Below are 25,203 nucleotides of genomic sequence, written 5' to 3' on the forward strand. Positions count from 1 at the left end.
GTTATACATTGAATAACATATTTAATCAAATAAAATATTTTTAAGTTTAATATAATTATACGTAACGTAGCTTCAAATGTATACAAAATTCACTCAAATAATTTTGTGTTTACTTTTAAAACAAATTGATATATTTCAAATAAAAATATTTTTAAAACAATCACTTTTTTATTTTTAGAGCAAGCATCAATGGTTCATTTAATCGTTAATATAATCGAGCAAAACGTGTAAGTTATACATTGAATAACATATTTAATCAAATAAAATGTAACTTGTACAAGATTCAAGTAAAAATACGGTTGCATTTATTCCATTGTGAATTAATCCAAGACAACATTTGTTGTATATTACTTTAAAATTAATTAATATTAATTTTAAATGAGTTCATTCCAGCAAAATTTATAATGAAAGAATAATGTATGTCATTCTAATAATCATATATATTATAATCCTATAACTATAATGTAATTCAATTCGTAATTTAGTAGCGTTCTTACAATTCAATATATTTTTAATGCAATATCCTATATCATTAATTGAAATTTATATATTGTTCTTTTAATATACATATTTAAAATAAAAATCAATAACAAATACAATTAAATGAACTAGTTATGTTGATGGCAGCCCGTAACGTCGCCGTTTAATTGAAGCAACTTTATTTTTTTTTAATTTAACAGCATTTTTTTTTCAGTGTAGCATCGAGAGGCTGTTCGCGAGAATTAGCAGTTTGACAATTTGTTTAAAATTAAATCAAATAAAATAATATTAGTTTTAAATAATAGCTTATAATACTTTAAACTCAATTAATATTTTTGACAGTTATCAGCTGATTTCTGTCAAAAAATATTAATCGCGGATAAAGTATTATAACATATTATTTCAAACATATTATTTTATTTTATTTTATTTTGAACAAACTGTTAAATTACTAACCCTCACGGTGACAGCCTCTCGATGTTACGAATGTACGCACAATGCAAATCGAAACAGTCAATCAGTATCGCGGAAAAGATGCAACAATACTTGCGAGAATCGACTAAACATGCCTTTTTTAGAAAGGGATGTTATAATATTTTAAATTCGATTAATATTTTTGACAATTATCAGTTGATTTTTGTCAAAAAATATTAATCGCGAATAAGATATTATAACATATTATTTGAAACATATTATTATTTTAATATTTTCAACATATTATATACATTCCCATTACCGCTATAGAAATGTTATAAAATAAACAATTTCTTACTCACCGATACGTACAATAGCAGAGTTGTAGTACACAGTACACATTGATCTGAAAATAAAATATTCAAATTATGTATATACATATGTGTGTATTATTTTAAAATTTAATTAGCAAAATTGTTAAAATTAACGCTTTAACAGCTAATTTCCGTGAAAAAATATTAATCGAGTTTAAACAAACTTTACATTATTTTTCAAAAATATATATTTTTTTTAACATAAAACCGAAGAATTGCGTGCGCGCGTGTTGTTCTAGTGATAAAGAAGCTACCTTGGAGGATCAACACAAGGCAATGTGTTTATCAGTAACAGGTTACTGACGAAGATTATCATTATTTCGAGCAATATACTATATATCCTTTATATGAAAAGAAAGCAAAATTACGACAATATTATATCAAATGTTCAAAATTAAGGATTTGCCTTTTTATACCTTTTATATCATTTATACCATTTATACCTTTTATACCATTTATACCATTTATATTATATGTATGTATATGTATCTATTTTATACCTAAAATAATTTTTAAAAAGAATTTCCCGTAAAAAATAATGTACCCCCAAAAAATGTAAAAATCAAAACTAAAATTAACCAACAACTAGCCAAGACATAGAAAATATTCAATTTCTAAAGCATTTTATAATTTTATAATAATATTTGTAATTTGAAATATTTGCAATTTGAAATTGTAATTTAAAATAATATTTCCCATAAAATCAATTTTGCTTATAAAAAACATTATGATAGATTCTTTTCAAAAAATTAAAATGCATTTTAAGGAAAAGAGGGAGAATTAACGAATATCACAGCCGATGAAAGAAGCTTTAAACATGCGATAAATAGATCGTAAAGTGTGTGATATTAGGGGATTTTAAGGCGAATTTTATATGTAATATAATTACATACGAACATGATTTGTTGACATTTGCTACGCGCAAAACGCTTTGCTTGTCCACGGATTTTTTCGCATGTTAAAACATTACAGGAATTACACTCATTGTCAGTACTCAATGTCAGTATGAAAAATCTATGTATAATATACGTAACGTAAACTATAAATTTTCACTACTGGCAGTTTATATCGGAATGCCCATATATGCATGTACAATAAATTGTAATCAATTAAAGAATCGTTTATGTTTATTTACTGAAAAAATAACTTTCCTGATTAATAAATCAAATTAATAAATTTGAAATTATAAATGTTATTAATTTAAAGCAAATTTCTTTACAACATATTTATTAATAACAATTAACAGAGTTATCATTAAAAATTAAAAATTAAATTAATTACCATAAAAAGCAATTTTGGAGTAAAAAGAGTGAATAAAAAAAATCTATTATATCTCCAATATAGCAATCATTATAATTGCATTATTTTTATTAAAATTATTAAATTATATTTTTCGAACTCAAATTATTTTTCTATATTATTAATTTACTACACAAAATAACTTGCTGCTATGATTAAATTTGATAATAAAAGAGTTTGTTCCATGAGCATACTGACACAACTGCTTTCATATATAACTTTCTGTCGAACAAATATCATATATAATTCTGTCCAACAAATCTGCTTAATTACTAATATTAAATTTAACTCACAAATAGCTTTGGTGAATCAACAATTTAATTTTTATGTTAATCGATGAATTTTTGTATAGAGCTTGTTCTCAAAGTAGAAAAATTAACAATTAATGTCAAAAAAGCTGAAGCATTTGAAGAATATAAGTTGGTACAAAAAATAATTTAAATAAAAATTGTACTTTAAAGAAAAATAATATAAAAAGCATCCAAAAAATAATAAACAAACATAATATATATTTTTTCCTAATAGTTTAAAATAAATTTTTGATAATTTATTTTCTCTTCTTTTCAGAAACTTACTTACAATTACTGTAATTATTGTACAGATAAGAGTTATAATTTAAAAAGATTTATGGAGATAAAAAAGACATGCAATGAAAAATAAATTAAACTTAAAATATTTTTAAAAAAATATTTTTGTACAAAATATTGAAATACACACAGATAATATATTTAATTATTTATCTTTTATATTTTATAATATAAGGAGCAATAATATCCTATATAATTATCTCAAATAATATCTCTAAAATATGTTTTGATTGGAACACTTTATTAATAGAATTATTTTTTTAAGGTAAACTTTCAAAATTTGAAAAGCTACTTTTATTTAATTCAAACAAAACGATATATTTCATTTTTACGTATATTAATTCTTCCAATTACATATTAAAATAGACACATATTAAAATAGAACATTATCGAAAAATCAATAGTATTCTCAAGAGAGATTTTATTAGACAGGTTTTATTTAATTTATACATTTGAAACAAAACCGTACTAATTTCTATTTACTTCTAAAAAATTTTATAATGATTTTATATTTAAAGCACATTTTTCTTTTTTCTATATATTAATAAATCTTTCCCATTGCTTATATACAAATGTTCTTTGTCATTATCGTAGTCAATTTAAGAGGATATAAAATATATAACAAATTAATATTATAACAATACAATTATGCTAATTGTTTAATAGCATAATATTATTTCTTCTTTTATCTTATTTTCTGATAAGAATTTGAATGATATTTTAGAATTATTTTCTTCTCACTTGAGAATTCTTCAGAGACATGCTAAAATTATTAACTATAATATATATTATCTCTGTACACCAAAATTTTATCAATATTAATATAACATAAAATAACTTGATATTCTGATAAATAATATTTATCGAGTACTGACAGTATATACATAAAAGTTACCAAAATCGTACAGAAATCATGAACATCATTCAGTATAATTTGCTAATATATTTGATTCTGCGATGAAGTTTTTTAACTAATTTTATTGCACTGTGATTTTCTATAGCCGCGCTAATAATTTAATTTTACTTCCCGCAAGTTCTACCAATAATCTTTGCGCCTAGAGTAAGTAAAAAACTTTTTTTATAAACATAATTTGATAGTTTGTATATAAATTTTATTGTAATTTATTGGTTACTCTTAAAAAAAACTTGAGTTTATTATTAATTGAAGTGTTTTATAAATGAATATTCAAAATGTTCGATAATGTTCCGGAAATGTCCAAAGTTAACCGAAGATATTATTACGACGCAAAGTTGAAACCGATTTTATATGATAAAATACAGCTTACAATTTTTAAAATTTTGTGTATCTGTTCATAAATAATATGAACGCAAAAAATGGTAGTTTAAAACAATTGAAAGGATGTTGTTCTTGTTTTATTCCATTCTGCAAAAAAAATCATAAAATATACATGAAACAATTTTCGTGGATGTCCCTTAAGACAAAACACGATAAAAATGGTTTCAACTCTACGACATGAATATAAGCTAACAAAATCAAACTTATAATGTTGTCAAGATTATTTGAATGTAAGTGTATATGGAATAAGATATTAAACCTTTGAATACGACGCGCCACTAGTGGCTTTCCTCTAAACAATGTTTTGGGTCAAGACGTCACTACAATGACTTCCCTCTAAACGATTGTTTGGGACAAAACGTCACTAAAGTGGCTTCTTTTTATTATATATAATGTCGCTAAATATCTTATTATTGGAAACTTTACGTAAATTTTTGCTGTTATTATTATTATTATTATTGTTTAGTATTATTGTTATTATAAGTATTATTGTTATTATTATATTACTTAATATGCAAGATGAAAAAGTTCTCTATCAATATCTTTTTCCATTTCTGATTTGTATCGCTTATAATTTTTTTAAAATTATATTTTGTCATCATAGAAATATTTTCATGTTTTATTTGTCTGCATTTGTTTTATCAAAAAAAAAAAAAAAAAAAAAATATTCAACGACAGTATTAAGTATGATCGCCAAGAGTTCACAATTAAGATATACTTCCATTTCTTAATAGTATATTGATAAAATCTTTGAAAAAAATAATTATTTGTTTGTCGACGTATCACTATCAGGTATATATTATTGCTTTTGAGTTTGTAGTTATATTAGTAGTATTATTTTTAATTATTTTATTTCTTTTAATTTTGTAGACTTGTTCGTCCTAATATGGTTATACTAAGTGTAATAAAAGAAAAATTATTAAGCGATACAAAATCAAAAATAGTGGGAGATGTTGATAGAGAATGTTCGCATCTTGCATTAAATAATAGAAAAAATTTACATAAAGTACGAAGGCGAATATTGAATTCATCGGAATCGGAAAACGAAGTCGATAATTTAGATATTTAGAAGAAACAGAATGTGAGGAAATGAATAGATCACATACAAATTTGCAATTAAGAATATTCAAATTTGATATGAATGGTTCTGGCATAAAATCTTATCTTTATTGGTTTTCCACTGCGTTAGATTATTTTCAATTATTTTTTTTCTGAAGAATTAGTCGCATTTATTGCAGTAAAAGCAAATATTTACTGTCACTATGCAATGAATAATAACATACGTTTTTTCTCAAATAGTTATGAAAAAGAAACTACACTAAATAAAATTTTCTGTTTTTTTTTCCATTAAATTACTGATGTCGCGAGTAAAAAAATTACATTATACAGAATTCTAGTCAAAAGATAGATTGCGTACAGATATTTTTAATCAGATTATGTTTCGAGACAGATATATGTTTTTTTATTAAAAATGTTACACTTTAATGACATTACAACAGTTAGTTCTGATCGATTGATAAAAATACATGAAGTTGTTAATAAACTCCGCGCATCTTTTAAAAATTATTTGTTTCCATTTCGTAATTTATGTATAAATGAAAGTTTATTGTTATTTAAAGGAAGATTAAGTTTTAAGCAGTATATATTCCGTCTAAACAGATTCGGCATAAAATCTTTCGTTTTGTATGATTGTAAAAGTGGACATATTCAAGCTTTTATTATTTATACAGGCTATAATTCTAATGTAATTCTAATGTAATTTTAATGTATCAAATAAAAAAGCACTTGGAATATCAGGCAAAATTGTACTTATATTATTAGAGTCATATTTAGGCAAAGGGCATATGTTATTTGTTGATAATTGGTATACTAGTCCGACATTGTTTAATTTGCTTCATAAAAATAATACAAATGCTTGAGGTATAGTAAAACAACGACGGAAATATATGCCAAAATTGGAAGAAAAATTAAGAAAGGGTGAAATATATTTCCGCTCTACAAACAAGTTATTTGCAATCAAATGGCAAGATAAGCGAGAAGAATACATGTCTGTTATCGACTTATCATTACAATACATATTATCTACTTATCATTCAGCAGAGTTCGTATATATAACAAAAAGAGATTATCGAACAATACAAAAATATTGCAAAAATATTTCTTTGCAAAATTGCAACATTGCAGAAATGTTACAAAATGTTGCTGCAATAATTTTGTGGCGCAAAATTTGCAGAAATTGTAGTTTTATCAAAAGTAAAATTGTTGCTCAAATCTTTTGGCCCACGCCCAACGGGCTCTTTATTAACAGGGATTTGAATTTTTATCATTTGGGCCGTCGCGTCTACTTCAAACGCTGATAAATTTCAGTAGACTACGATTTATAAAATAAGATGTGGTTTTAAAAGGTTTTTTTTACATACTTTAATTTTGTAAAATCAGTTTTTTGAGGAAGTAAAAATTTATTTAAGATTTTCAAAAAAACAAAATAGAAATCAATTTTTTCTCAAATTTAGACATCTTCGATTTCCTTCAAAAAAATCTTGAAAAAAAGTAGAAATCTTCTCCTTTAAAACGAGTCCAGGATCAAGATGGGCAAGCGTTTAGTTTTCAAGATACAGTCCGTTTTAGGACCGAGCACATCACCTACGAGCAGTGGGTGTACGCTCGCGCTTGAACGAAAAATAGGAGTTCCCATTTTAAAAATTCGAGTTGACCTTCAAATGACCTCTAAACTTGATCTCAAGGTCAAGTTCAAGATAAACATCAAGTCTCTTTTTTTAACCCTACAACTTTTGTCTGGGGTGTTTTCCCCCTAGAACATGATTAAAGTTAGTTATTGATAGATTCTTTTGTCCTATACAATTTGATCCCTAAAGGTCATCTTAACCCATGACTTAAGTACCTTTCTGAACGTAAAATTTCCCGCTCTTTCCGAATCCGGGGTAAAAAATGGGGGTTTCTATTTAAAAAATTCCAGTTGACCTTCGAATGACCTCTAAACTTGATCTCAAGATCAAGTTCTAGGTCACCATCAAGTCCCTTTTCTTTAACCCTACAACTTTTATCTGGGGTGTTTTCTTCCTAGAATTCGATTATTCTGAGTTATTCAGGGGTTCCGGTCTTTTTTGAACACCTGTATACACACACACACACATACACACACACACACACGTTTTCTACATTATTGGAACATTTTAGATTTTTTATTATTTACCTTTTTATTTTTTTTTATTTTTTACTATTCCTTATTTTACATGTAAAACCAACAAATTTTTTAATAAACGGTGATATATGTATATACATATATATGTTTCTTAGGTTTACTACAAGATAAGGAAAGATAAAAAAGAATAAATAGAAATCTTCTATTGATGTGAAAAGTGCGTGCGTAGTGCATGAAGTTCGTCTGTATAATAATTAATAAGAAATTCGTCATTCTTTTTTTACAGAAGTCTCATAGCAATAAAGTTTCCATAACAACAAAATAACACATATGAATATTTGTGCATCTAATGTTGACTCATTTTGGTGATGTAAACGTATACAGTTCCAATAAAAGTATATTGTAAAAGAACGATTTCTAAGTTAACGTGTGTAACGCATATGAGCGAGAAGAGTACGTCCTTATCACAATTAATTTTTGATGTTTTTGATTGACTGTCTTGAATCTGCGACGAGTTTTGTTGGTCAGCTGACGTGACGATACATATATATATATATATATATATATATATATATAATTAAATTTATAAAATTAAGTAATAAATATATTAAACGTGTATTTAAAAAATTGATTTTAATATTTGCAGTAATTGATCACATCTTGTGCACAAGTTGGACTACATAAGTATTCTTATTGGACAAACATCTGGTATTACTTATAAGTCGTATAATATTGTCAAAAAATAATTCAAAGCAAATTCAAGGTAAATATGTTGAATAAATATATTAATATATTATATTTATATAAAATAATTAATATATTATTAATATATTAATATAAAATATACTAATTCTTAAATTTAATAATACTAAAGATAAGAATAAAGTTCCGAAAACCGACTGCCTCCAATTTCGATAAAATTTTGTGAAAAGCTTCCTGTTAGCTTAAAATGGATGCCTGTAAAGGGAATTTTGGCGACTCCTATAAAAAAAGTCATTTTTTAACAAAAAATATAATCTAACTCAAACTTATGTCCCAGGGATGAATCAGAACTTTGCTTTATCTTGTGAAGTACACGTGTGAACAAATATAGACCACGTTTCGCGCTGAAAGCAGGGGGCGATGGGGATGAACCTCGCTTTGCGTGAAAAGTTGCAAACCCATGTCGAATTTCGCAAATATAGACCTCATTTCGCGCTGAAAGCAGAGAGTGATGAGGGTGGACCTTGTTTTGCTTGGAAAGTTACAAACCCATGTGGAACCTCGCTTCACGTGCAAAAGTGTATGCGTCGACACAGTGGGTTCCGCCCCCCTGCGGGGGACCCCACTACCAAAAAACTAGACACATAGGTCTGGGTGGAACCTCGCTTCGCGTGGAAGGATGATTTAATTGTTAATAACAATTTAATAAACCATAAACAAAACTTAAAACTTTTCGGAGTATATTCAGAACAGTAACCTTAACATATTTTGTCAAGGTCAAGACAATCTCTCTCTCCTATTTACCTTATTATATTTTTTACTATTTTTGGTTAAAAAATGACTTTTTTGTAGGAGTCGCCAAAATTCCCTTTACAGGCATCCATTTTAAGCTAAAAGGAAGCTTTTCACAAAATTTTATCCAAATCGGAGATAGTCAGTTTTCAAAACTACACCCAAAGATAATATTATAATATAAATGTACAATATACAGGATGTTTCATTTTAACAAGCTAATATCTCGAAATAACAGAGTTTTAGAAAAAAAATGTTTTAGATAAAAATTGTAGGGTTTTGAGAACGATATAAGATGGTGTTATTGGTGTGACCTTGCATAATCGTTTGAAGATTACGTAAAAATCACCTTCAATTTTTTAAATAAAACATACAATTTACTTTTCATTGTATAGCTTATCTTGAGAGCATTCCAAAACACTATAATAAAGTATTTTTTATTGACTATTTTTCAAATTACACAGGAGCTTGAAAGTTATAATATTTTGACGAAGAATACAAAATATCTTATAAATTATTTAGTTTTAGGTAATCTTATCTTAATATTTTTATGCATAGAATAATAAGACGAATTCATTGGTGTAAAGAAAACATAATTGCTTTTAAGAAAAAGTATAAAACTCGCAATATGCAGTCTTATATTTTTTCTTAAAAGTAATGTGTTTTCTGTACACCAATGGATTTATCTTATTATTCTATATAAAAGTATTAAGATAAGATTACTGAAAACTGAATGTTTCATAAGATATGTTGTATTCTTTGTCAAAATACTGTAACTTTGAAGCTCCTGTATCTCGAAAAATAGTAAAAAAAAATTTTTTTATTATAATGTTTTGGAAAGCTCACGAGATAAGCTACAAGTATATGTAATAAAAAATAGGAAGTTTCATTTAAAAAAATTGAAGGTGATCTTTATATGACCTTCAAACGACTATGCAAAGTCAAACTAATAACACCATCTTATCTATACCCCTTGAACCCTATAACTTTTGTCTAAAACATTTTTTTAAAAACCTTATCATTTCGAGATATTAGCCTGTTCTAATTAAAAAATGGGACATCCTGTATATATACAATTATATGAATATTATTATACATGTGTGAACAAATATAATCCTTAAAAATTTACCTTTTTTTAGAAAAAATGTAAAAAAGGGCGCCAAGTGCAGTATTTATATTTATTATTAATAATTGTTTACAATACATAAACAACTCATGTAGACGTAATTTTAAAATTTACAGCACATTGTCGTCTATCAAGCATCTGTCATCATTTTCACACAATAAAAAGGTTATTCAATTACGGTCGCGATTCATGGCGGGTGTCGCCCGGCTGGCGGTCGCACGGCGAAAGCCCTGCGGCCGGGAGTCGGGCGGCATCCGCCCTCGCCCCTGCCGAGTTTCTCCCCTAGGGGAGGGCCTCGGCGATGCCCCCGGGCCGATGGTCGAATCCCGTAAAGGGAGGGAACTGCGGCCCGGGGGCACGGGGGGATCACAGGGACTCAGATAACGGGTCCCATTGCACGTGATTCCCCCGGGAAGGGACGCGGCAGTGGCGGCCCTCTCACCGGTGCCCTAGAGCGCCGGTGGGAGGGCAACACTGCCTGCGGCGAGGGTTCCCCCCCTTCTGGGGGGAACTCCCAGGTGAAGAGCTCCCGGAGCGTCGGCCGAAACTCTCGTCCCTTTAGGGAAGGAGAGAGAGTCCCGCTCTGGGAGCGGGGGGTGGCGGCTCGAGCGGGAATACTCGAGCCGTGACCCCGCCCCCAAAACTTTTTGGGAGGGCGCGACGTGGGGGCGGTGTCCCCCTGCGCCGCAACCGGGATGGACCGCACGATGGTTTTGCGGGGGAGAGTATCTTCCTTTCGGGGAAGATGCTATCTTGAGAAGGCTAGGCCTGGGGATGGCAAGAAGTAATGTTTCGGCAGTTCCTTGCCATCCCCGTAAGCGCCAGCGAAGGCACCCGCTGTGGTTTTAGTGAGGTAGGTCTTGGACCCCACCGCCGATCCATACGTGGATCGGCGATGGGGGACAAGGAGTCCCACATAACCCTCATCCCCTACCCGGGGGGTGAGTGGTACCATGAGGTTTCCACAGCGCAAAAAAAAAAAAAAAAAAAAAACAGTCGCGATTCATAAAATCGATACGCGAGTGTCACTGATGTCATCTCTTGTCAAACGGTTTAGTCGTAAATTTTTCCGACGTTTTTTAATGAAAAATTCTAACATCAATATTTTACATGATGATATCTCCGTTCATGATATTTATAGAGTAATAATAAAGATCATTTTATTATATAATTTAATCCCAAGTTTTTGATTAAACTTAACAAGAACTCAATCGGTTCAGCCGTTACTGAAGACCAATAATCTGAGGTACTCTCAAATAAATGACTTGCGTAAAGATACACGATCCGTCTCGTCGCTACGCCTGACTTAGCGCGAAACACTACTGTGTCTCTTGATTTATAATATTGTACATTTATCTGTTTGTATGTTTTTATGAGCGGTTACTTATTTTTCAAGTGATGAGTGCTAATTAATACATACTATGTATATAATTATTTTAGATAAATCAAAGGAACGGAAAGTTGATACTAAAGGATATATTTCTTTTCTTTTTTTGTCAATTCATATATATATATATATATGTATATATATGTTTAAATCAACATATAATTAAATATTTGACACATAATTTTGTAAAAAAATTAATTTAAAATTAATTTAAAAGGTTAAGAAAAATAATGATCATTAAAAGAAGATACTGTTGGCAATTGTTGTTTATCTGTCCATATTTATTGTTTATTTATTAATTTTTAAAATAAAAATTAAATAATTTATTAATATTAATTATTTATTAATATTAATATTAATATTAATATTTATTTAATATTATTGATTATTTATCAATGTATTAATTAATTTATTAATATTAATTTTTTTTTATAATATTTTATTTATTTTATTTTTATAATTATATATTGTACATCATTTTATGCAACATATTTTAATGTCTGATATTTATATCTTGCATGTTAATTTATAGAACGTTGAATAATAAACAAGATGTTATTATTTCAAATAAAAATAATGAAATAGAGATGATTACTTTTGCGATAGATAAGATGTTAGAATCAATTAAACTTGAGGATTCCACTGTGTAAACTTTTTTATTTATTTTAATTCATATAATAAAAAATACACACGGATTTATATTTATTTATCTGCACATTTTACTTTTTAAAAAATAAATATTGTATCTCAGTAGTTAATAAATTCTAATCCATTATTTATATAATGTATATAAGTGTGTGTGTGCGTACATATAGGTGTCTCACAACCTCCGTACAATATTTTATTAGTGTGTTCTAGAGGTAAAAAATAGAATAAAAAATTCTAATACAAAAATGTTGAGGCTGCAACAGTTTTTGAGTTATAAGCGATCAAAATTTGCCAATGATATACACGCACTGAATTACACATGTATACGCGTACCGATTTGTCATCTATTATTGGTTTTATTATTTTTAAAATAAAATAAGCTGTGCAGAAAAATCAATATCACACTACCTTGAAAAAATCAATAATGATGACAGATCGATAGGCGTGTATGTTTAGTTACGGACGCGCGAGTTCTAAGCTATATCATTGACAAATTTTGATCGTTTATAATTCAAAAACTATTGTAGGCTCAACATTTTTGTATTAGAATTTTTTATTCTATTTTACTTCTAGCATACGCTAATAAAATGTTGTACAAAGGTGAGATATCCTGTAAATATATGTATATATATATATTTAAATTTCTTAATTTTCTGAAAAGTAAAAAGATGATTTTAAAATCTTTTTTAGAGAGGTTATTGGTTTTATTGATGAGATTGATGGTCCGAAAATTGTTGGCAAAGTACAACATTATCGATTGCTAAAATTTATTTTAAATAATAATAGTCGTCATCGAATTCAAATAGTGGTATAAAATGTGCTAAAATCGAACGGATTCAGTTTCACATAAAACCAAATCGAGTAATTAATAAATTTTTTAAGAAAGATCTTATTTATCTTTAACACAACTATTAATATATATATATTATTGTTTACTTTGAATATATACTTAAATATACTTTTTATTCTTATTTAATTTAATATATACAATAATAATAATAATTATATATATGTTACTTTCTAATCTAATATTACTTTATGTACTTTACAGATTATTCAAATTGATATAGTGAAAGCTAAAAAAACGAAATTACCGGAGTTTAATCAAGGAACTCTTCCTTACGGACTTATTATTCCTTCAAATACTATTATTAATAATTTGGGTTCTTTTGACCTTAAAAAGATCATTCACGCAGTTCAACCTAAATTGATAGAAATATTCCGGATTACTTGAATTCATGTGTTCGTAAATAATTCTAAATATATTATATATGATTTAATATTGTCATATACATATATAGTATGTTCTTATATTTATGTATGTTTTCTTCTATTACATTTTCTTAAAATAAATACTTTTAAATAAAATATTTTTCTGTTATACGAGGATATGTTAAAACAAGATTTAATACTTTCTCAAATAGTTTTAAAACTATTAGTACTGGATCAATTACAGATGGTCATTACAAATTAGAAATTCAAATTGCTGATTACGAAGCTAATGATAGTTTCGAGAAAGGAAAAAATATGGAAATAAAAGGATATGTGAAAAATTCAAGTAAATTATATTAAAAATCTTTAAATTTCGTAATAAAATATTATTGTATCATTTTTTATTGATTTTTATGAATTATGTATTTATTTTACAGATGATGTCTTTTATATATCTTGACGTTGAAAAAGTATCTGATATTAAATTAGGAGACCAAATTTTATCATTAGCACAATTATTACAAGGTGCAAAACCTATTATAAAAAGATATTTTCCTAAAAAAGATGAAACTTCTGACTTGCCAACTAATAAAATTATTCGCAAATAATTAAAAAGTGTATTTGTCATGTTTTCAATGTGTTTTTCGTTTCTTATTTTTAGTTTATGAGTTATATGTATGCATATAATTAAAATATAAAGATAAGATATATATTATATAAATCAAGTTCATTATTCTAAGGTAATATAATGTAAAAGTAATAAAAATTGTAATATTAACACTATATTACTGTGTATTCACTTGAAAATTATAATAATAAACAATAATATTAAATAAATATGATAAGTATTTCAGTATTTGAATTGCTTTATCTGTTTATTTTTATTAATGTAAATAATTAATTCTTATATATATATATATATATATAAGATTATATATATATATATAAGATTATATATATATATATATATATATATATATATATATATACATGGTGATTCACGTAACGGTCGCCACAATTTTTGGGACATTTCCGCCAGTTTAAAAAAAAGTTTATACAGTGAAAATCAATCTGCTTTACTCAAGCTTTAACATGCAATAAAAAATTTTATAAAAAAATTTTTTTTTTATAAACAAATTAATGTCACCTTGAATTTTTTAAATGGAACCATCATATTTTTTTATATAAATTGATACCTCACAATATTCTGGATAAAAAATTATAATGGTAGGATGGTCAAAAAGTGAATAGTTTACGAGATATTTTATATTTTAATCTTATAAAGGTGGTTCTCGCAACGATCGCCACGATTTTTGGGGTACTTACAATAATCTGACAAAAAATGTCATTAATCAGAAATTTACCAATTTGTAACCGTCAACAAATTTAACAATAATTTAATGATTGCATACAATGTTACTTTATGTTACATTTTAATTCAAAATTAACAATTTTGAAACAAATATAGCGTAATTCTTCGCTATCGAGGAAGTTCACTATAAATAGTAAATAAAAAATAAATAGTAAATAAAATAAAAATAAATAGTAAATAGTAAATAAAAATAATAACACACTAAATTGATACTAGATAAACTGATACTAAAAATTTCCTGATCAGATTAATAGCTAAGCTACATGGTAACATAAGGTCAAAGTCAAGTCTGTTTACTATTTACGTTTTTAGTGAACTTCCTCGATAGCAAACAATTACGCTGTAGAAGCTTTAAAATCGTTAATTTTGAATTAAAATGTTACATAAAGTAAAATTGTATGTAATCATTAAATTATTGTTAAATTTGTTGACGGTTACAAATTGGTAAATTTCTGATTAATGACATTTTTTGTCAGATTATTGTAAGTACCCCAAAAATCGTGGCGATCGTTGCGAGAACCACCTTTATAAGATTAAAATATAAAATATCTCGTAAACTATTCACTTTTTGACCATCCTACCATTATAATTTTTTATCCAGAATATTGTGAGGTATCAATTTATATAAAAAAAATATGATGGTTCCATTTAAAAAATTCAAGGTGACATTAATTTGCTTATAAAAAAAAAATTTTTTTATAAAATTTTTTATTGCACGTTAAAGCTTGAGTAAAGCAGATTGATTTTCACTGTATAAACTTTTTTTAAACTGGCGGAAATGTCCCAAAAATCGTGGCGACCGTTACATGAATCACCCTGTATATATACATATATGTACGAAGCATGTTTTGGGACATTCCCCTTTTATTGGTTTAATTAGTGCTATGACATCTCACAAACAACATGCAATTGAAAATTTTATTTATAGAGCAATAAACACAAAAATATTGATAATTTTGTAGTCATTGTATACTTTGAAATTTTTTTAGCAAAGGCATGGTTTGAAAACTGTCCTCAAATTATGCATTGATTCGAGACTGTCCTCAAATCATACCGTTGACATACCTGACGGAAATGTCCTTGAACTAAACATTTGATCAACATTTTCTCATCACTTCTAAGACATATTTTATGTTCCCCCAAAATAAACGCTTTACCTCTTTTAATGCTTCTCAGGCATATTTTAGTTTAAATATTAATTTTTTTTAATCACGTTTCTTAAAAGAAAATTAAAAATTATGAATTAGTATTTCAGGTTCTAATTTCAAGACATTTTTTATAATTAAATATTATTTTATAAATATTTAAGAAAAATATAATTGTTATTAAAAAACTTATTTTGTGTGTGTGTGTGTGTGTGTGTGTGTGTGTGTGTGTGTGTGTGTGTGTGTGTGTGTGTGTGTGTGTGTGTGTGTGTGTGTGTGTGTGTGTGTGTGTGAGTGAGAGGAAGAGAGAAAGAGAATATTCATAATATTCATTAATTAAATTACTTCAAATTATCAATTTGACTTATTGAACGCTTATTTTTCAGTTGTTCAAGTGCATACTTTGAAAACTTTTTAAGCCTACGAAGAATACGTGAAGAAAATTGCGAAGACTAAATTACATTTATCTGTCCTTAAAGAATATATGTATGTAATATGGAATATTTATTTGAATTATAATTTGAAACTCTCCATTTACATGCAATGCATGCTTCAAAGACAACTCTTATAAAAAATAAAAATGTAAATTTCTTTAAACAATTATATTTTTTAATATTTATAAAGTAATATTTAATTATAAAAAATGATTTAAAATTTGATGAACTTGAAGTAATAATTCATAATCTTTAATTTCTCTTTTAAGAAACATGGACTCAAAAAATACACACACACATATTCAATAAAAGAAATTATTACTTAAACTGTGTAAAATATGCTTGAGAAGCATTGCGATGAAACGCTTATTTTGGGGACTTAAAATATGCATGTGAGATAAATTGTTTAGTTTGAGGACACTTTCGTATATCGATAGCATAATTTGAAGACAGTTTTCAAACCATGCCTTTGTTCAAAAAATCTCAAAGTATACAATAACTACAAAATTATCAATATTTTTTTGGTTTATTGCTCTATAAATAAAATTTCCAATAACGTGTTATTTGTGAGGTGTCATAGCATTAATTAAACAAATAAAAGGGGGATGTCCCGAAATATGCTTTGTGCGTAGATATATGTATATATGCTAATCTACCGATATATATAATAACTTAAAATAATAATAATAATTATAATACACATTATACAGGGTGTCGTTCGCGCTTCACCTATCGTGGACAGGTAGAGTGAGTTAAACCGTGTAGAAAGGGCTAACTCTCGCGGGTATTACCGTGCGGCGAGAAGAGACAGATCATTGTTATGTGATTACGACGCGAGGATCCAACGTTACGCACCGCTCGTACGTAGCCGTTATCATTTGTAGAACATTTCTCTCGAAGTTTTATCATGCGCCTAGTGCGATCGCGTAATAATGGGCTGCTTTTTCTCTTTTCTCATTACGCATTTATACTCGCGCAAAGTGGCCGTTCTTTTCAAATTAATTTCTGATTATTGCGAAAATCGTTAATCATAAAATAACTTTTCTATTCCGATTAATGCGCTGTATCTACAAACGAGTGATATGGATACCTATGGATATTACCGGATACCTATATATTATATGTATACAGAGTGTTCGGTTGTTCGCGTTTCATCTCTCGTGGGCAGGTAGAGTGGGTTAAATTCTGAGTAGAAAAGTTATCTACTGTTTTGCCACCTTCGCAATAATTAATGAGAAAATAATAAAAATCAATCAATTTATGCGAGTTTAAACAAGCGGCGAGAAAAGACAGCCTACGCTTACGTATAACTAGGCGAGCGGCGAAAAGAAAGAGTCTAATGTTACACGATTGCTAGGCGCGCGATGAAGCGGGGAGGAGTGCTCTACAAAAGATATTTATGTATGTACAAGTAACGCATAACGCTGGACCCCCGAGTAGGCTACCTCCTCTTCTCGCCGCGCGCTTGTAATCACGAATTGATCAACTTTTTAAAATTATTTTCTCATTAATTTATTGCAAAAATCACAAAATGGTAGAGGACTTTTCTGCTTGTTTTTTTTAATCCACTCTACCTGCCCACGAGAGGTAAAACGCGACATCCTGTGTAACATCTTGTGTATTATAAATATTATTATTAAATAATTATAAGTAGTTATTTAGCATTAATATATTTATATGCAAAGCGTATTTCGGGGCATTCCCCTTTTATTTGTTTAATTAATGCTATGACACCTCACAAACAACATGTTATTGGAAATTTTATTTATAGAGCAATAAACAAAAAAATATTGATAATTTTGTAGTCATTGTATATTTAGAAATTTTTTAAACAAAGGCATTGATTGGAGACTGTTCAAATTATGCAATCGATATACGAAAGTGTCCTCAAATTAAACATTTTGCCTCAATATTTTTAAGGTATATTTTATGCTTGTAAAATAAAATTTTATCTCAATATTTTTCAAGCATGTTTAACAGTTTAAGTGCTAATTTCATTTGTTGAACTTATTTTTTTAGTCCACATTGCTTTAAAAAGATTAAAGTTTATGAATTATTATTTTTCATTTTAATATATTTTTTATAATTAAATATTATTTTATAAATCCCCTTTTAAAAAAAGGCATGTTATTGACATTGTTGTCGGTTTGCCGCGATGCTGATTGGCTGTCTCGATTTGCGTTGTGCTTTATATCCATAGCATCAAGCAGCTGTCATCGCGAGAGTTAACAGTTTGACAGTTGTTCAAAAATAAAATTACAATTATCAAAAATTTAAATTATTATATTAAATCGGATAATGGCGCGCGCGAAGCGCGCACTTGTGTTGTCTAGTATTTAAAAAATACAATTATCATGAAAAAAATTTGCATTAATATTTTTCATAAAAGCCGTCTTTGAAGTAATCATAGCATGTAAATGTAGTCTTAAATTATACATTCAAATTATATACATATGTTCTTTCGAGACATACAATTGTAGTTAATTCTCATTCGTAAATTTCTTTATGTATTCTTTATAAGATTAAAAAGTTTTCGAAGTAAACAACATGCAATTGGGAAAGGACCCCGCATCATTCTTATGGGAAAATATATTTCTGCGGACTTGGCTAATTTTTAGATATGTTGTAGTTCACGCCGTTTTGAACAATGTCTTAATAGGCAACTTGATTTTATGAGCCATTTCCGCGGTACAAGCCCTGGAAGGTCTTGCATGTAAAGATATAAGTTTTTTGACTCGATATATATATGATCCTCTTTCGAATGTGTGTACGTGCGTGCGTGTGTGTGTGTGTGTGTGTATCACAGCAGCATATATAAAAATATTATTCAAAACATACATTATGTTATTTTCGCATATACAGGGTAGTTTAAAAGTCCGGAAACGGACGAATCTTAAACAATGCATTTTAGAAAAAATGCATGCACGCACGCACGCGCGCACATTCGATCGAGGGTCATATATCGAGTCGAAAAACCTTTACAGGACATTCCAGGGCTTGTAGCGCGGAAACGGCTCATAAGATCAAATTGTGTCTATTAATTTGTTCAGAATGGCGAAAACTACAAAAATCCAAAAATTAGCCAAATCCGCAGAAAGATATTTTCCCATAAGAATAATGACGGGGTCCTTTCCAATTGCATGTTGTTTATGAAATGTTATAGTATTAATTAGTATTAATTAGACATTAATTAGTATTAATTAGACAAATAAAAGAGGAATGTCCCGAAATATGCTTTTTGTACACATATATAATGTATATACACACATATATGCTCTAAATAAAAAATTACCTATAACTTTATAATATGTATAATACATATGTAACAATATGTATAATACATTTTATATACAGATACATACATATCTATATACAGAGTATCCATTGTTAACCATATCACCTCTCGTGTGCAAATACAGCGGGTTAGTTTAAATAGAAAAGCCCTCTATTATTTTGCGACTTTTGCAATAATTAATGAGAAATTAATTAAAAAAGATCGTCCAATTCGCGCAGATATTACCGTGCGGCGAGAAGAGACAGATCATTGCTACGCGATTGCTACGATGCGAGGATTCAACGTTATGCACCGTTTGTACGTTGTTATTACAAAGCCGTTGTTATTACAAAAATCACAAAATGATACAGGACTTTTCTTTTCAGTTTAACCCGCTTTACCTGCATACGAGTGGTGATACAGTTACTGGACAGCGTATATATATATGTATATACAGAGTGTCCAATTGTTCGCGTTTCACCTCTTGTAGGCAAGTAGAATGAGTTAAACCGAGTAGTAAAGTCCTCCACCATTTCCGATTTTTGCAATAATTAAGGAGTAAGTAATTAAAATAAATCGGTTAATTCGCGCAACTACAAGCGCGCGGCGAGAAGAGACAGTCTACTCGGGGGTCCAGCATTATGCGTTGCTCGTACATAGTTATTGTCTTACTTAGAGCGCTTTTCTTCGCTTCATCGCACGCTTAGCTACCGTGTAACATGAGACTCTTTCTTTTCGCCGCTCGCTTAGTAGGCTATCTTTTCTCGCCGTACGCTTAAATTTGCATGAATTGGTCGACCTTTATTAATTATTCTCTCATTAATTATTGCAAAAATCGCAATATGATAGATAGAGAATTTTCTATTCAGTTTAACCCATTCTACCTGCCCACGAAAGATGAAAGACAAACGCGAATAACCGGACACCTTGTATTCATATGTATATACAGAGTATTTGGTAATAATCCATATCACTTCTCGTGTAGAGGTACAGCGGATTAATCTGAATAGAAGTGAAGTCTATTATTTTGCGATTCTTGCAATAATTAATGAGAAATTAATTTTTAAAAATTGGCCAATTCGCGCGAGTATGTGTGCAATGAGAAGAAAAAAAGACAATCCATTATGCGGTCGCGTTAGGGGCATGATAAAACTTCAAGAAGAATAATAAGTAACAATGTAGGCTCCCTGCATTGATAAATTACAAATTCAAAAGGAGGCTATATGGAGCCACGCGTAGGGTGTAGGTACGCAAATATTAAAAACAAACTTGTTGGAAAAACAAATTTATTGAATCTAAACGTTTCGGTCCTTCCTTTGAACCTTCTTCAGTAAATTTAATACAATAAATAATAATGGGGAATCTACATACTACCGCACGTAGCGCAAAAGCCGTGAGCCCCCCCTATCGATATCCCATTAGAAAGACAAAGTGACATAATATGTCATGAGGTCCTCAAAAGTGGACTCTAATGAAGAGTATAGTGAGGAATTTCCGAAAGGGGGCTCACTCTTACTCACACACTCATCCATCGCACGTTCACACGACCGTACGCGGACGCGCCCGACGCACGAGTGAAGAAGATATTCGTTCTGATGCTATTTATAAGGCGCCCTACCACGGCTCATAGCCTGTTATCGAAGTCAATGTCAAACAATGTGTGGAATTTATTTCTCCTTCTCTCTCTCTCCCTCTCTTTCCCCCCTCTCCCTCCCCTTCCCCCCTCCGTCACTCTCCCTCTATCACTGTCCCCCCTTCCTCTCACTCCCCCCCCCTTTTTCTCTATCTCCCTCTCTCAAACATACGATGTATGGAGATTAATGTTACAAATGATTTATGGCTCTCTAAAGGAATTCGATAACAACTAAACGAAGACCGTCTTTCAAGAAATTTGAGGCATATTTGTCACAACAGATATATATGCTTGACTTAGACACTCTGTGTCTTCTTGTCGGTTTAAGCCATTTATCTGGCGCCTGATAAACAGCATCTCTGAAACAAGTCTCTTCCTTAGAAACGGTTCCTCATCTAAGTAGAACCAATTGTAGAACATTCAAGAAGAATGTTCTACAAATGACAACGACTATGAATGAACGGTGCGTAATGTTTATCTTCGCATTTCGCATCGTAGTCGCGTAATAATATGATCTGTCTCTTCTCGCCGCACGGTAATATCCGCGAGAGTTAGCCTTTTCTACACGGTTTAACCCATTCTATCTGCCCACGAGAGATGAAACGCGAATGACACTCTGTACAATATGTTATAAATATTATTATTAAATTATTATAGGTAGTTATTTAGCATATATATCTACACAGAACGCATATTTCGGGATACCCCCTTTTATTTGTTCAATTAATGCTGTGACATCTCACGAGCAACATGCAATTCAAAATTTTATTTACAGAGCAATAAACAAAAAAATTAAGATATTTTAAGGCTCTCAATATCAAAGATATATATAAAAATAGCCTAGCTATAAAAGCCGAACGCGGATGTCGATTATAGAGAAAATTAATTTTTCGCTATAACTAGATAATTGTGCATAAGGCACGAATTTTTGCTTGGTACACTGCCAAGACTTATTTAGGAAGTGTATCTCAATTCGAGATTACTAAATTCCTGTGTTTCCTTCTGACCCCCCTATAGAGATGTAAGCGAGAAAAATATCGGTCCGAAGTCGCTGAATCGGGAATTCAGCGATATTTTTCTCGCCAACATCTCTACAGGGGGGTTAGAGGGGAACACAGGAATTTAGTAATCTCGAATTGAGATACAATTCCTAAATAAGTCTTGGCAGTGTACCAAGCAAAAATTCGTGCCCCGTGCACAATTATCTATAGTTATAGCGAAAAATTAATTTTTGCTATAACCGTCGCACCGAGATCCGCGTTCGGCTTTTATAGCCAGTTTATTTCCATATAAACAAAAAATATTGATAATTTTCTAGTCCGTGTATACTTTGAGATTTTTTGAACAAAGTCATTGATTGGAGACTGCCCTAAATTATGCAATCAATATACGAAAGTGTCCTCAAATTAAACATTTTGCCTCAACATTTTTAAGGTATAATTTATGCCTTTAAAATAATCGTTTTTTCTCAATGTTTCTCAAGCATATTTAACAGTTTAAGTGCTAAATTCTTTTGTTGAATTTAGGACAGTCAACGCATAGTTTGAGAACATATGTTTTTATTAATCACCTAATAAGTTTTTCCTTCCATGTTCTTTTCACGTTTTCTTTATCTTAATAATAAATAGAATTCATAAATCTACTTTATAAATAAAATACAGTCAACGTATAGTTTGAGGACATATGTTATTGGATGGCGCCACTATGCAGTCAAAATCATATAAAAAAAAAGTCTCAAAATATACGTTGGACATAAGAATAAAAATGTCCCCAAAGTATGCGATAGAACTCTAAAAACTTTGAGACCAGACCCCAAAGTATCGAAATGTCTCCAAAGCATACGCGTGCGCTCCAAAAAATGTCCCCAATGGATTCTCTGTACATATATATATATATATATATATATATATATATATATATATATATATAATATATATATACACTACCGTCAGAAAGTTTAAGACCAAAGTAATAAATAAAGATCCTCGAAAGAATAATTTATTTTTACACGTTAAAATATGATATTCCGCTGATTGTTTCTTTTTTTTATTAATAGCTAGAAGATCATGTTACAACACCATAAAAGTAAAAATAGCTTGCTTTATTTTTTAGAAAGAAATAATAAATAAAATTAACAAATTGTTTTGGTCTTAAACTTTCTGACGGTAGTGTATAAATGTGTGTGTGTGTGTGTGGGCGTGCGTGCGTGCGTGCGTGCGTGTGTGTGTGCGTGTGTGTATGTGTGTGTGTAAGAGTTTTATAAGAGTATTAATGTTATATTATTGTAATTCTTTCTAGTTTATTGCATATAAATAATTAAAAATGTTATATTTTATTAGCTATTATTTTATATTACACAATTTTGATGAATTGCATAGTATAAAGAAACAATCACGCTAACATAATTAATTATTACTTGTAATATACTAAATAAATTTCAATATAAATATAAATATAAGTAAGTTATTTAGTGCAAAGCAACATACATCAGTCGCGCATTCGATTATCAATAACGCGCGTTCCGTGGCAGGGCTGTATATAAAGTGGCAGAGACTGTGTCTAGCTCAGCCGTAGCGAAAGGGTTAAACTTAATATTTTATTTTCCTAACTTGATGAGAAATATTTACTTTTAAAAATTAAAAAAATACATAAATATTTATCAATCGTTTCTCATTACAACGCAATGTACAATACTTGGGACATTGTCGTTTGCGAATGCAAAATCAATCCGTTCAAGCTATCAAACAAATCTCAGTATCAAACAAATCTCGTTTGAGATCCGAGCTATTACTTCAACGTCCTTTTACATGCAACTTTATATATTCGACGTTAGATATATTTGCATGAAGGTACTCACCGTTGGCAACTGTGTTCCTCCAATTTTCGATGATCTCGTAACAGCACTATTATCACCACTATACTGTCATTACCGTTTTCATATCTGAAGGATTTTATGTCCTGTAATGGATAGGTATACTCCAAATTCTTTCTGAATTTGCATCATCTAGTTCGCATTTTACAGATTAACGTTGTTAATGTCGATTTGTCCTTTTCTAAAGGTAGGTTCAATTTTAGATACCAACGGTTTTTCTTCTTAAACTCTCCTACAATTTTGTAAAATAAGTATATTTTATTATTTACAGTATATACACACATATAAACAGGATGTCCCTAAACTGGCGATAAAGATTTTAATAACAAATTCTTCGTAATATTTCAAGACAAAAATTCTAATATGAAAATATCGGGGCTATAGTATTTTTCAAATAATAAAAGTTTAAAGATTACGAATGACGAGCTAGACTTTTGTGTGCTCAGAGATAGCAAAATGATCAGTGGTAAAAGTGCTTCCATGTCAAATAACTTTGTTTTTATTGATTATAATTTCATCGTGGAGACAGCTAAATTTGACAACTGACACATATCAATATCGATATATTAAACTATGGAATAAAAACGTTTTTAACTGTTCTTATGATTCATTACGGAGAAACAGAAATACATTTTTAATGAAATCTTGAATATTTTTACAATAATACTATTATCAAAAGCATCCGGATTCATGGAATCGTAACTGGCAATAGTGAAATTATTGTAGAATTTATAATCTTTAAACTTTTCCTATTTGAAAAATGCTATATCGACATTTTCGTGTTAGAAATTTTGTCTTCAAAATATTACAAAGAATTTATAATTAAAATCTTTATCGCCAGTTTAGAGACACTCCGTATATGTATAAATATATTATATTTAACACATTATTAAAATATATAAATATTTAATATATTAAAATATAAAAGTACTACAAATTATATTAGAAACTATAATCACAAAAATAAAGAAATATATTTTCTTATAATTTCT

At 29.1% G+C, this 25,203-nt stretch overlaps 1 long non-coding RNA gene across 1 annotated transcript in view; it reads right to left on the reverse strand.

Moving 5' to 3' along the window:
* Positions 1 to 997: 997 nt before the first annotated feature.
* Positions 998 to 25,203, reverse strand: part of LOC145941682 (uncharacterized) — a 28,634-nt gene continuing 4,428 nt past the window's right edge. Inside the window, exons 2-3 of the long non-coding RNA XR_014426198.1 lie at positions 24,197 to 24,443; positions 998 to 1,300 (exon numbers count right to left, since the gene is read on the reverse strand). This is a non-coding gene — a long non-coding RNA (uncharacterized LOC145941682). The remainder of the gene's footprint in view (positions 1,301 to 24,196; positions 24,444 to 25,203) is intronic.

The sequence above is a fragment of the Prenolepis imparis genome, unplaced genomic scaffold, assembly GCF_030444845.1.
Source record: "Prenolepis imparis isolate NDT839.2.m4 unplaced genomic scaffold, iyPreImpa1.0 SCAF_1, whole genome shotgun sequence".
NCBI lineage: Eukaryota > Metazoa > Arthropoda > Insecta > Hymenoptera > Formicidae > Prenolepis > Prenolepis imparis.